Source organism: Palaemon carinicauda, chromosome 40, assembly GCF_036898095.1.
Source record: "Palaemon carinicauda isolate YSFRI2023 chromosome 40, ASM3689809v2, whole genome shotgun sequence".
NCBI classification, from domain to species: Eukaryota; Metazoa; Arthropoda; class Malacostraca; order Decapoda; family Palaemonidae; genus Palaemon; species Palaemon carinicauda.
The window spans coordinates 32,431,900-32,444,399 of NC_090764.1; positions in this window are offsets into that span (position 1 = coordinate 32,431,900).

The window sequence follows — 12,500 nt, forward strand, 5'->3', positions numbered from 1 at the left end:
CCGGGGGAACAATGGTGCACAGATAAGATTGTTTAGAAATGCAAATAAGAGATTAAGGAAGAACTTAACGGGCATTACGGGCTTTCATTGCAAATAAAAGACAGAAAACGAACAAATCTATTCTGTCTGAGAGAGAGAGAGAGAGAGAGAGAGAGAGAGAGAGAGAGAGAGAGAGAGAGAGAGAGAGAGAGAGAGAGAGAGAGAGAGAGAGAGACTTTATATCTTATGGATGGTCCCAATCAGATTGAATAATGAATGCTCGTGTCAGGTGTTTTTTACTCCACCTTCTTTCTCGACTAAGATCTTGTACCTAAATCATTGGTTAGAGCAGCAGAATTACACGTGGTTTTTGGAAACGAGCCAATATTGTTCCTCCTGTTCTGAGTCTATAATCGAACTATAACACTCAGTTTGAGATGAGGGAGCTACTACTTTGCTACAGGACGAGAGAGAGAGAGAGAGAGAGAGAGAGAGAGAGAGAGAGAGAGAGAGAGAGAGAGAGAGAGAGAGAGAGAGAATATTGAAACAACATAAAGAACTGGGTAAACGTCGCCTACAATTCTTACGTAAATAACTTTTGGTCACGCTAGCTCCTAAAAATATATGTTAATATATTAGTGAGAGACTGTCACCATTGCAAGTTATCTGTTTAGTCATGTGATGACGTGCACTGCGGTGTATAATGGGAGTATCAGATTTAAATCACATGTACAATGTGTATACCCAATGAAGTATTTGTATACATAAAATAAACTAAAGAGAAAAGTATAGATACTTATAATGTATGGTCATGGTGATAAATCCACTTTCCTATAATAGTTATGCTAATAGAAATAATCACGAGTCTCTATCCTAAATGTTAGTCTGCGATGCCATCACCCCTTCTGTCACCTCTTCTTACAGATCTTCATCTACAAGAACGTACTGAAAGCACAAATACAGGCCCCTATCCGGAAAAGGGCTGTCAATATGAAAAAAAGGTAGTGAGGTAGAAAACGTCATTAACAATCGATTGAAAACTGACACCAATGTGCCGAAGGCCCGAGCTCTTCCCAATGGTACTTTCATTACGAAAAGATAATGATATCAAGATCTGATTTGAAAAAAAAACAACAACAGGTTTTTAATATTCTTTATCCATATACAACCTTTCCACCAGTGCAACTTAACATCGAACAAAGTTTCTTCATTAGTTCAAGCATGAATTCACAAGCACTGTGGAGAAGGTACTCCTTACCGTATTATGTGATAACTCTCCAAAAGCATACCACACATTAAACATGAAATTAACAGCCAAAAAATGGTATCAATTATTTTCACCTGTCTTTCAAATCACAATATAAATTGGGAAGTAAAAAACATGGGTAGAGCATTTATCAACATGGAGCAGTGGATCCAATTTCCATGCGGTCCATGAGACAGCATTCAAACATACCCAATATAATATATATAGTCCGGTTACTTTAGGCATTTTATTTTACTGGTATTGGACCCTTGATAAGAACTTTATACAGACGAATACCACTACTGTAACAGCCTCCTTTCAAAGAATGGGAAGCGAGTGGGATTTTAGCTTCTCTCACTGAAAAAAAATATTTTTCTTAAAACTGGAACTATGTGGGCAGTATAGGTTAAATTTCAATGAATATATCAACCTCAATTTATCAACGATGTCAAATCCGATGAGGCAGTTGTCGCAAGCGCCACTACCTAATCTACCATTCAGTAGTCATACACTCAAAACCAACCTCCAATACAGTTCCTTTTCAATACAAGTATCAAACACTCCTGTGACAGCCTGTCCATCAGCGACTGTAATAGTACTTATATTAATTTGTCAAACCAATTATGTTTGCCATCTTCAAGGACTTCTTTTGAAATATAATCATGGAGGCCTAAGAGACTTCACCAGACATTTATAGGTTTCACCAGACACTTATGGGTTTCATCCCATGGGTGGCAAGAATAGACCTTACAGGTTTAAAGCAATTGTCACTTGGTCTCTTTCTTCCTCTATTAGACCATTATCTATTAACTAGAACAAGGCAATTGTTCGTACAATGCTGTTATTTAGACACCATTTAGTGCATAAAAATCCAATTATAAAGATGAAAATTTAACAGCAATTTTTAAATGTAGAAATGTTTTATCACAAGACTTCACAAAACTTCATGACCTATCTTTACAGCTGCGCGCTATACTCCTTCGTTGTAGGTTACGATTCCATATTTTTGACGGTCAGATTAATAACACACACACACACATATATATATACATATATATATATATATATATATATATATATATATATATATATATATATATATATATATATATGCGGTATACCTATTCGTTGTAGCTTACGATTCCATTTCTTTGCAGTCAGATTAACATTGGTTTCATATATATATATATATATATATATATATATATATATATATATATATATATATATATATATATATATATATATACATATATATATACATATATATATATATATATATATATATATATATATATATATATATATATATATATATATATATCTTAAAAATGTGATGACTACCGTATATTTGCACGTTGGACGTTGCGCAAACTGCTCATTGGTGATCAGTGATCGTGTTATTGTGACATTTGACTTCCATTTGACACCAGGAAACGGATTATTGACCGATTAGGTTAATTTAAGTGCGATATACTGACGGTATCCCATACTTGAAAAACCAATAACAACCAGTTACTATAAAAAAGGAAAAGTATTAATTGGTTTCCAAAGCAATCTGTATAAACATATATATATATATATATATATATATATATATATATATATATATATATATATATATATATATATATATATATATATATATATATACACCAAGGCACTTCCCCTAATTTTGCAGGGGTAGCCGACATCAAACAAATAAAAATAAAGGGGACCTTTCCTCTCTACGTTCCTCCCAGCCTGACAAGGGACTCAACCGAGTTCGGCTGGTCATGCTAGGGTGCCACAACCCACCCTCCCCCGTTATCCACCACAGATGAAGCTAGCTTCATAACGCTGAATACCCTACTGCTGCTACCTACGCGGTCATCCAAAGCGACCGGAGGATGCGAGGATGCAGCAGGGCCTACCGGAAATATATATATATATATATATATATATATATATATATATATATATATATATATATATATATATATATATATATATATATATATATATATATAATGAACGCAATAATTTTCTGTTTCGCTGATTTTTTAGTAACGCATTCGTTTACTCATATTTTGAATTGTGTAATTCCTATAGATGTCCAGATAAGTTAATGCATGTAAACTAGGCAAAACCAGGATTTTATACCTTTGATCAGTCAGTAGACGAGATAAATAAATGAAGTTTAAGTAATTTTGTATTTATATGAAAATTCTCCTCTATATTATTGTAAAAAGGCTGCATGCTGTGATTACTGAACAACTACACGGAAAAAAAACGCATTATCCTAAGATGGAGACATTGTTATGATATTCTGAAGTGTTTTAAACACATCCAATACACTTTTCCAATGAATAGGAGAAGCATAATGAAAATTGCCAATGTTTAATTGTGATTTGTTACGACTATTTTATAACCATTATGAATGCCCTATATACCAAGAACGAGAACCTATGAGTAGAGTAATCCAACGTGAACAACTAAAGCATTACAGACGCATCGAAGAAAACATATGATTTACCGTAAATATTAAAACCAGAGATATAAGCAATCTTCAATAATCATGCTTAAACTCATATCGACAGAAGTGAGTGCACAAACCGGCCTCACGTTCATGACATTTGGTGTAAACTCTGGAAGCTACTTAATAGCTTAGATAAGGCCAAACCCACTAATCTGTTTTCTTGATATTTACGGCCGTCAGGAAAACAAATGGCACATTGGCCGAGAAGATTATGCGTTAGCAGACCAATAAGATTTACACATTCATTCGCTGGATGCGTGACTGGATATCGAGAAGGGAAAAACTAGTCAGGATATTAGCAAATCGATGACTGCAGATAGATATCAGATATTCATAATCATTCTAATTGTATGCACGGTTAAGGATAAGACACGAAAGGTGCCGACGAAGACCAAAAAAGTAGAAAAACCACAATATTTCGCAAAAATTTCTTTCTCGAAATTTTCATTTTAGTTTCTAAAAAAGATCAGAGATATGAAACTAATTTGAGCTAATTAATACAATAATCCACAATATACGGAAAACATATCTGTCGCATACCAATTCCATGTAAGTAAAAGAAATTGAATAATTTGTCAATGAAAGGTAAATGAAAACCAAAACCTGAGAAATGCTACATCCTGGTTTACTTCTACGATAAAGAATATTATTGCCTAACTTCTGGAGTTTCGACTACAATAAAATCTAGGGAAAACATACCTGGTACCAAAGACTCTCGGAGAAGGATGACACTGCCATCCCGAGGACCCAAGACTGCCCACAGATATAACCCCTAGAAAAAAAAAAACAAAAAAAAAAAAACAGGTAAATGAGCATTAAAGACAATATTTAGGTAAAAAATAATAATAAGCCTACCCACCGACAATGCATATAAATGGCAAAATCTAAAATGACTTTATATGTTATCAGAACGATATACTGTATATATATATATATATATATATATATATATATATATATATATATATATATATATATATATATATATATATATATATATATATATATATATATATAAAAGTGTCTATATTCAACGTATGCCATCAACATCAGGCACAAATAATTTACTGCAGGTCGAAGGCCTCAGACATGTGTGTATATATATATATATATATATATATATATATATATATATATATATATATATATATATATATATATATATATATATATATATATATATATATAAACATATATATATATATATATATATATATATATATATATACATATATATATATATATAGTGTATATATAAAAGTGTCTATATTCAACGTATGCCATCAACATCAGGCACAACTAATTTACTGCAGGTTGAAGGCCTCACACTCTCTCTCTCTCTCACACACACACACACACACACACACACATATATATATATACATATATATATATATATATATATATATATATATATATATATATATATATATATATATATATATATATATATGTATATACACACATACACAAGGGGACAAACAGTTTTAGTATCGAATTCACTCTTCCGTGAGAATACATCTCTAAGTTGAACCTATATTTGATAAATGATCCTACCGTGGCCATCTTGACTCTACCCGGGCCAGGATTTCAACTCTTGGCTCCGAATGGAAGAGAGAATATCCAACTGGACTCTTGCTAAGCAGAGAAAAAAAATATTGCCACATTCACACTCAAATTGTTGTATCATAGATGAGCACCAGTGAGCAAAGTTTGCGAAACAATCGTCCAATGGTTCTGAACAATGGTGATTCATTACAATGGGAATTGATTTCACACGACCTTATGATTTCATTGAAATATCAGTCTAAACTGGTGGTTCTCAATATTTTTCTTTACTTGTTTACTAAGATGATTGATTTAAAATTCTCTGGTATCCTGATATTGGTCATTAACGCCGATATTGTTTGTTATAAAAAAGAATAAAAGACTATCTAATTCAAAACTATAGAAGAAAAGATGTACTTATGAAAATTAAATAGCTTTCAGAAGACCTGCTTCGGAAATAAATCTAATAATACTGCTGGCATAGTATAACACATTCTGTCCAAGAATCTTGACAATAATGAACATACCATCCTCACATCGAGCCTCAAACAGTGTTCATTTAAAATATTTTCATCATTGATCATATACCCAACGTCCGTAATATGGTAATATGAAATATCATTTTCTTATTAATCTCTGAACGTATACTGTGCATTGCAGTACAGAGTAATCATAAATCTAATAACCTAATATAAACGGAAAAACTGTACCTTTGATATATTAAAATTTTTTAAAATTTAATGAGATGGTAGTCTATTTCTTTGCAATTAAAGAACTAATCTACAGTTCCAATCTCTTAAGCTTACACTGCACTTTCAACATAAGCAATCTGTCTCTCAAGTCTAAAAACGTTCTCCATTTCCTTCCCGGATTCCAAATCTCCACAATTCACTATTCTCTCCTACTTAATCTTTTAAGGGAGGAGATTTACTAGGCCACCTTGTTAAACTTGACTCCGCCAGAGCTGTCCAGAATAAATACAGGAGTTTCTCTCCTATTGAGGGACTCTTAATCGGTTTAAAGGGGTTTTAATCTCTTCTGTCCTATCCTTCCGTTTTATGCTACAACTGACATCGATGTTTTATGTAAATATAGATCCCCGATGCACGCTGGTATAGAAGCAAGAGCACGTGCCAACACAATGTTGGATTAATCTAAAACAACAACATTAGCGAAGAATGTAGATGGAGAGAGTGAAAAGGAAGAGAAGGGAAGAGAGAAGGAAGGGAAGAAGTAAGAAGAGGAAAGAAATAAAGGCGGGTTTATGGTAGGATGAATGTTAAATATTTTAGGAATTTTTTTTTCCATTACAAAAAATACCAATAGGCCTACCAACCATTAACCGATTAACATAAAAAAAGGAATATATTCTCCATTAAATTCAACCAATGGTATCACTTGTAAATCAAAGGCATACATAAAAAGACATGAATGTCAAGAGTCATATCTGGTCTGTTTCTTCAACTTCAATCAAAATCTTCAACTACACAAAATTCTCATGTCATGACGTTAAAGTCATGCATGGTACTTGTTTTCAATAGAGTGCACTGTTGAGAATGTCGGATCAAAGCAGCAGATGCAAGAAAACTAAAGAAATTTCTCCATATATGTCTTTGCTTAAGGGTGAAAATTATCAAGAATCTTTTACCGTTGAGTTACTGGCAAAGACCACGAATTAATTTTGCAAGTCCTCACGAAGCCATGTTATGTTAATTTTGAAGGAGTTTCTAATGAGTTGAGACTCCAGGTCAATGGTATTTGGAAATTAGGTATCTAGGTCTTTGCAGTTGCAAACAGAACGAAGGAGGCTATAGAATGGAAGTGAGAGGGAGTCTCCTTGGCATCAGGATTCTTGATTAAGATCCATTTCGACGGTACGATAGATAACAGTTAGCAATAATAAAATCTTTGATTTTCCAAGGCTATGTAACAAAGATTCCCAATCCCATTACTTTCATACCAGTTAATATAAACCTAGCCCCAAAATTTATAAATGTAAGTTTAATTGTGAAAATAAGTTTGTGAAAATGTTTACAAAAACCTAATATAAATAGGTTTTGCATTATCTCAAATCCCGTCATTTTGGTGTATTTCACTTAACACAAACTATCCCCTGATTCAATACATTAGGAATAACCAATATGGAAATTATTAAGATAAAAATATATTGCATTACGATAGCTTAAATAAATATCATAGCTAAAATGTGGATACGAAAAAATGAAAATATTTCTACTTGGAAACCATAGCTTTATGATGTTTCATGATTACAAATAAATAAAACCACAATAAACAAGAAGAACGATAAGAAAAAGTAAAACCGAATAAAGAACAACTTACGTGATCTATCACCATCGAAAGCTTACATAAGCTATCTCATTTTCATGTCATTTTTTTTCTCATCAACAAAGGGTTATTGTTCAGCCACAATAATCGCGTATGGACGGCGCATTTCGAAAACAGGAGGTTGTTAACATATCCTCGTTGTTGTTGATCCTATTGTGGTTATTGCAACTATTGTTCTGTGTTTTGTTTCGTAGTAATGCAAACAAGGTATTGTATTCACTTTGTATACAAGTTAATTGATCGTTGAACCTCTTTGGCTACAAGAAGTGTTTTGCAAGGCAACCTATTCAAGTGAGATAGAGATAAGGATTACTAATAGCTTAAATACGCAACTTGATTGCTTAGAATGACTTCATATCAGCTTAGCTCTCTATCTAACTATACATCTATCTTAAAACCTTATTATTTCTTCCATTCATTGGAGTGAAAACTACTGAATAACAACAGAAATTTTTAAAATAACGGAGATTCACTAGAAATTTAACATTATTCGTTCATTTAAAGATAATCAGAATCAGAAAAAATGTGAAATGATTATAATTGTGGTTATGCTACTAATTCACAATTTTTCATAAATTGCATACACTTGGTAAAACTACTATTCCAAGTACATAGGATTTTCCGATCATAACTGCAAACAATTCTCTTGACAAATCTGTCCAAGAAAAGTTTTTTAATAGAAATAAGAGGCAAATTCTCCTTAAATATCAAATTTCCTTGAATTTATGTTGCCCTTTATAAGATTCTTTTCCCGTATTCTCTGTACCCAAGGTTATCAGTTGCTATATCTTACTCGTTGTACCTTATTACCACCACACATAGAGGTTAAACCGTGTGTTTTGATGGAGTGGATGATATTGCCAACTATGAATGATATAGTTTTTTATAAGAATAGCAGAGCGCAGTACTTTTGGTCACCCACCTCAAATGCCTTGATGATAGTCTTTAGTTGAAAATTTTATTAATTTTCAAAGGGATATTTTGGCATTTTCAGTGACACACTTCTCAAATGAAAAGATGATATACTGAATTCTCCGCGTAAAAATTGTCTACAGATGAAAGGAATTTACAACGTAAAGGGACGGGGGGGGGGGGGGGAGATTGTTTTTATCTACATGCAATGCCACTCTGGTTTCGTAAATCTACGGGAATTGAACGCCCATGACTAGCATTTCGAATTTGAAGCTATCATCAAGTAGGAATGCGTTACTGGTATTTGAATTCTCTGGTAAAAAGGTTTAATCCCAGAAATAAATTTGTAAAAAACTACTTTAACCTTCTCATTTATACTCTCACTTGCATTTACAGTTGCTCTGAAATCAGATCATCTCTGAAGGATTATCAGATTACAGAAATCCTTGGAAAGTTACCCGTTGATTCTCTGGCCTTCAAATGGATTTAGTGTTAGATTGCAGTTGAGCATTATCAGTTACAATTGAATTTATCTATGTCAAGTTTAGATCAAAGAACGGGTTACGATACCAGACGATGCCATTAGTTTATACAAGGATGTGAAATCTATTTGCAAATAATTCCTCTCTACGAGTCTCTACCAATATAAAGAGGGAAATAATATCATGATGAATCTGGTTAAGTTCAACAAACTATATCCAAAGAGATATCCTATACTATCCTATCCTATTCTTTTTATCCCTCCCGATAAAAAGTGTATATATCGGTTAGTTCTATTGAAATCTCAAAATGGAAGAATAATACAATACCTAGATAAGCCAATAAAATGAATTAGTCCAGTGGGCTTCACTTCTTGATAATGTTCTGAAACAGTGCACCTTATCTATGTTAAAGGCAGGTTATACAACTGAAATCACGTTCCTTTTCCTTTGTTACTACGGGATATTCTATACTGTATCCTTCTTGAATAAGATGTCTTTTCATTCTTGGATATGTACGTATTGTTATATTAAAGGGGTTTCTACGTTAACATTGAAAGTTGTACTTACATCAATAATCCATGTAATGGTATTTGAAACCAATGAGTATTTCAATAAAAATTCTTTTTAATTTCTTATTCAAAGATTACCTGGCCACGCACGGTAAATAGCTTATATACTGTATATCTTACACATTCAGAAGACACCAAACAACTCAAACAGTACTTATTTTGTGATTGGCTTTGATATCTTTATCAAATCATAAATGTTATTAATCATTAGCAATGCTTAAATCAACATTATTAACTTCTTCATCAATTGTTTCATCATCAAATTTTGATGATACGCCATTCACCGTTACCGTTAGGAGAGGCACTTATTCCTGCCTGGTTGCATGAACTCGAATACTTTTTCATAGCGTCCAAGTAGGGGAGTAGCAGCTGATTATCTAATAAATCCATCTGGAATTTTCCATTTACAGAGTTTGCTACTGTTCTTTTTTTTTTTTTTTTATTTATATGTTCATGTAAAACTTCATTCATTTTGTAGCAGTGAGAATTTGTTGTCTTTTGTGCTGCTTTTCTGATCATGTGTAAAACAATTACTAATCATGTAACTGATTCAGTATACCATGCCGGGTGTATAAATTATCAATAAGGAGAGTGGTGTGAAAGTTGGCTTGTGGAAGGAGTTTTGCATACTTGGCAACAGTATCTTTGATGTATATGACATATTTCCTTTAGCTATTACAATTTAAGGATAAAATTGTAATACACGAGTATACTAAGAATTTGTCTCTGGTGTCATCTGAAATCCTTCTACTGCCATTTGTTGGTGAACCCTTCTCTGGATACCATACCTCCCATTGAATGTATGGAAACTTAAATTAATACCGTCAAAGGAAAAATAGGTCTCAATCTCTACAAACATGATGTATGTTTAGTGTCAGACAGGTTTTATAAAACAAGTATGAAACTTGTGCTGACATAGTACACGCTTGACACGTAAAACCTTCCCAACCCAGAAAGGTTTGTTTATTGTTACATGCAATTAAGAATCAACTCATGTAATTAATTTGAAAAGACTTGCCCATTTAGGAGCACTGTTAATCACTTTTCATAACATGAGCCAAATAAACGGCTCATGTTATGAAACGAATAAACGGCTCATGTTATGTACATGCAACACGAGGAAGTTGAAAATAATGCAGTGCAATATACAATTTTTAGGCTTGACTGGATACATTTTTTGTAAGTATGAGAAATAATGAGGCAGAACATTTACCTATTTACCTACTTTTTTCAACAATGTTCGAAACAGAATCTTAACATCCAAAATACAAAGCTATTTTACAGTACCACCAAGATGCTTCTGTAAATCAAGCCGTATGCCACATTACTCTCAATACGTCCAAGATAAATCAATTAACCCAACATCAGCATCCATTGGCTTTATTTTATAATAAACCATATAATAAAGATTTTCCCCTCTTCTAACCTGTTTGCAAAATGTAAATAGCATTGCTTTATTCCTTAGTTTTAAACATTACTCTACTAAATAGTCATACGAGTATGAATACTGATGAGCAGATGGTTTAGTTCAACAATCCTTGCAAATATTTGCACCATTCGACTTTTTTTTTTCCTTCTATCTTCTGTAGCATTCCGTCTGCCTTTAAGCCTTTATATATTACACTTATTTTCATACACCTGTAAATAGTTAACCACTTCTACTCTTTACTGTTTTTCCACTATTTTCTAACCTTTACTCATTGCTTCCAAATATTAATTTTAGATTTATTCCTACCATGAAATCATTAACAGCGCACATTACCCATTATCAACTACAGATGCAAGTTTTCTAAATCTCTACCATATTTACTCAATTTATAATCTCATCCTACAGAGGGTTTTTTTTTTTTTTTTTTTTTTTTTTAAGGAAGAAGCTATTTAACATTCTGTAGTCTTAGGTGTAACCAGACTTGATAACACTAAGTCGTTCCATTGTTCTTATTCAATTTGCCTTACACTTGGCTATTTTTGAATTATTCAATTTTCCCAAGCCTTACACGTTAATATGGCCTTTGTATTTTCACCTTACATGGAAATCAGAATACAACCCACAAGTGAAAAAAAAAAAATCCCAGAATGGCAGTCTTTTAAAATCCCCTATCGAAAACTAATTATATCGAGATAAAAATCGTTTCCTTTCTTTTTAAGTTGACTCTTACCGTTCTAGTTTGTTTTAGATTATATCTTATTTATGTTCTTTCGTAATACAAGATTATATATATATATATATATATATATATATATATAATAGACATATACATACATACATACATACATACATACATACATATGTAAAATGCATATACAATAACACCTTGATTCCTGAGTACCTTGGAATACCGTACATTCATTTTGATATACGTTCGGTCCGTGAGCAAAAATTTCGTCAGTATTTTTTTTTATGGGAAAATACTAATGAACCTAACACGCGCTGTGCAGAAAACAATAAGCCAGCATCCATCAACACCTAGGCATTGTTTAAGCGATTCTTACACCATCTTGTTTCGCACAAGTAACAGAAAAAAATTTATGTACGAGTGAATGATAGCATGGATCAGAATGGTTAATGTCACACATGCATTTACAATGTAAAGTACGTAATTCTTAATCAAGATAGCAGGTGTCACTAAAGTCAGGTCTGCTTTGGAAAATTGAAATTTATGGAGATTGCTGATTTCTTTGCAAATAAATGCATCGATTTTGTCTATTACATGTCATAAATATAAATTATTAACATAGAATCCAGTTTTATAGAAGAAAGATTTGATAACAGTTGAAATATAAGATTTGGTATGTAAAAAACTAGGTGCATTTATATGCAAAGAGATCTACAAACTTTATCAATTTTAATTTCTTAAAGCAAACTTGACTTTAGGAACACCAGATTTCTCGCTTAAGAA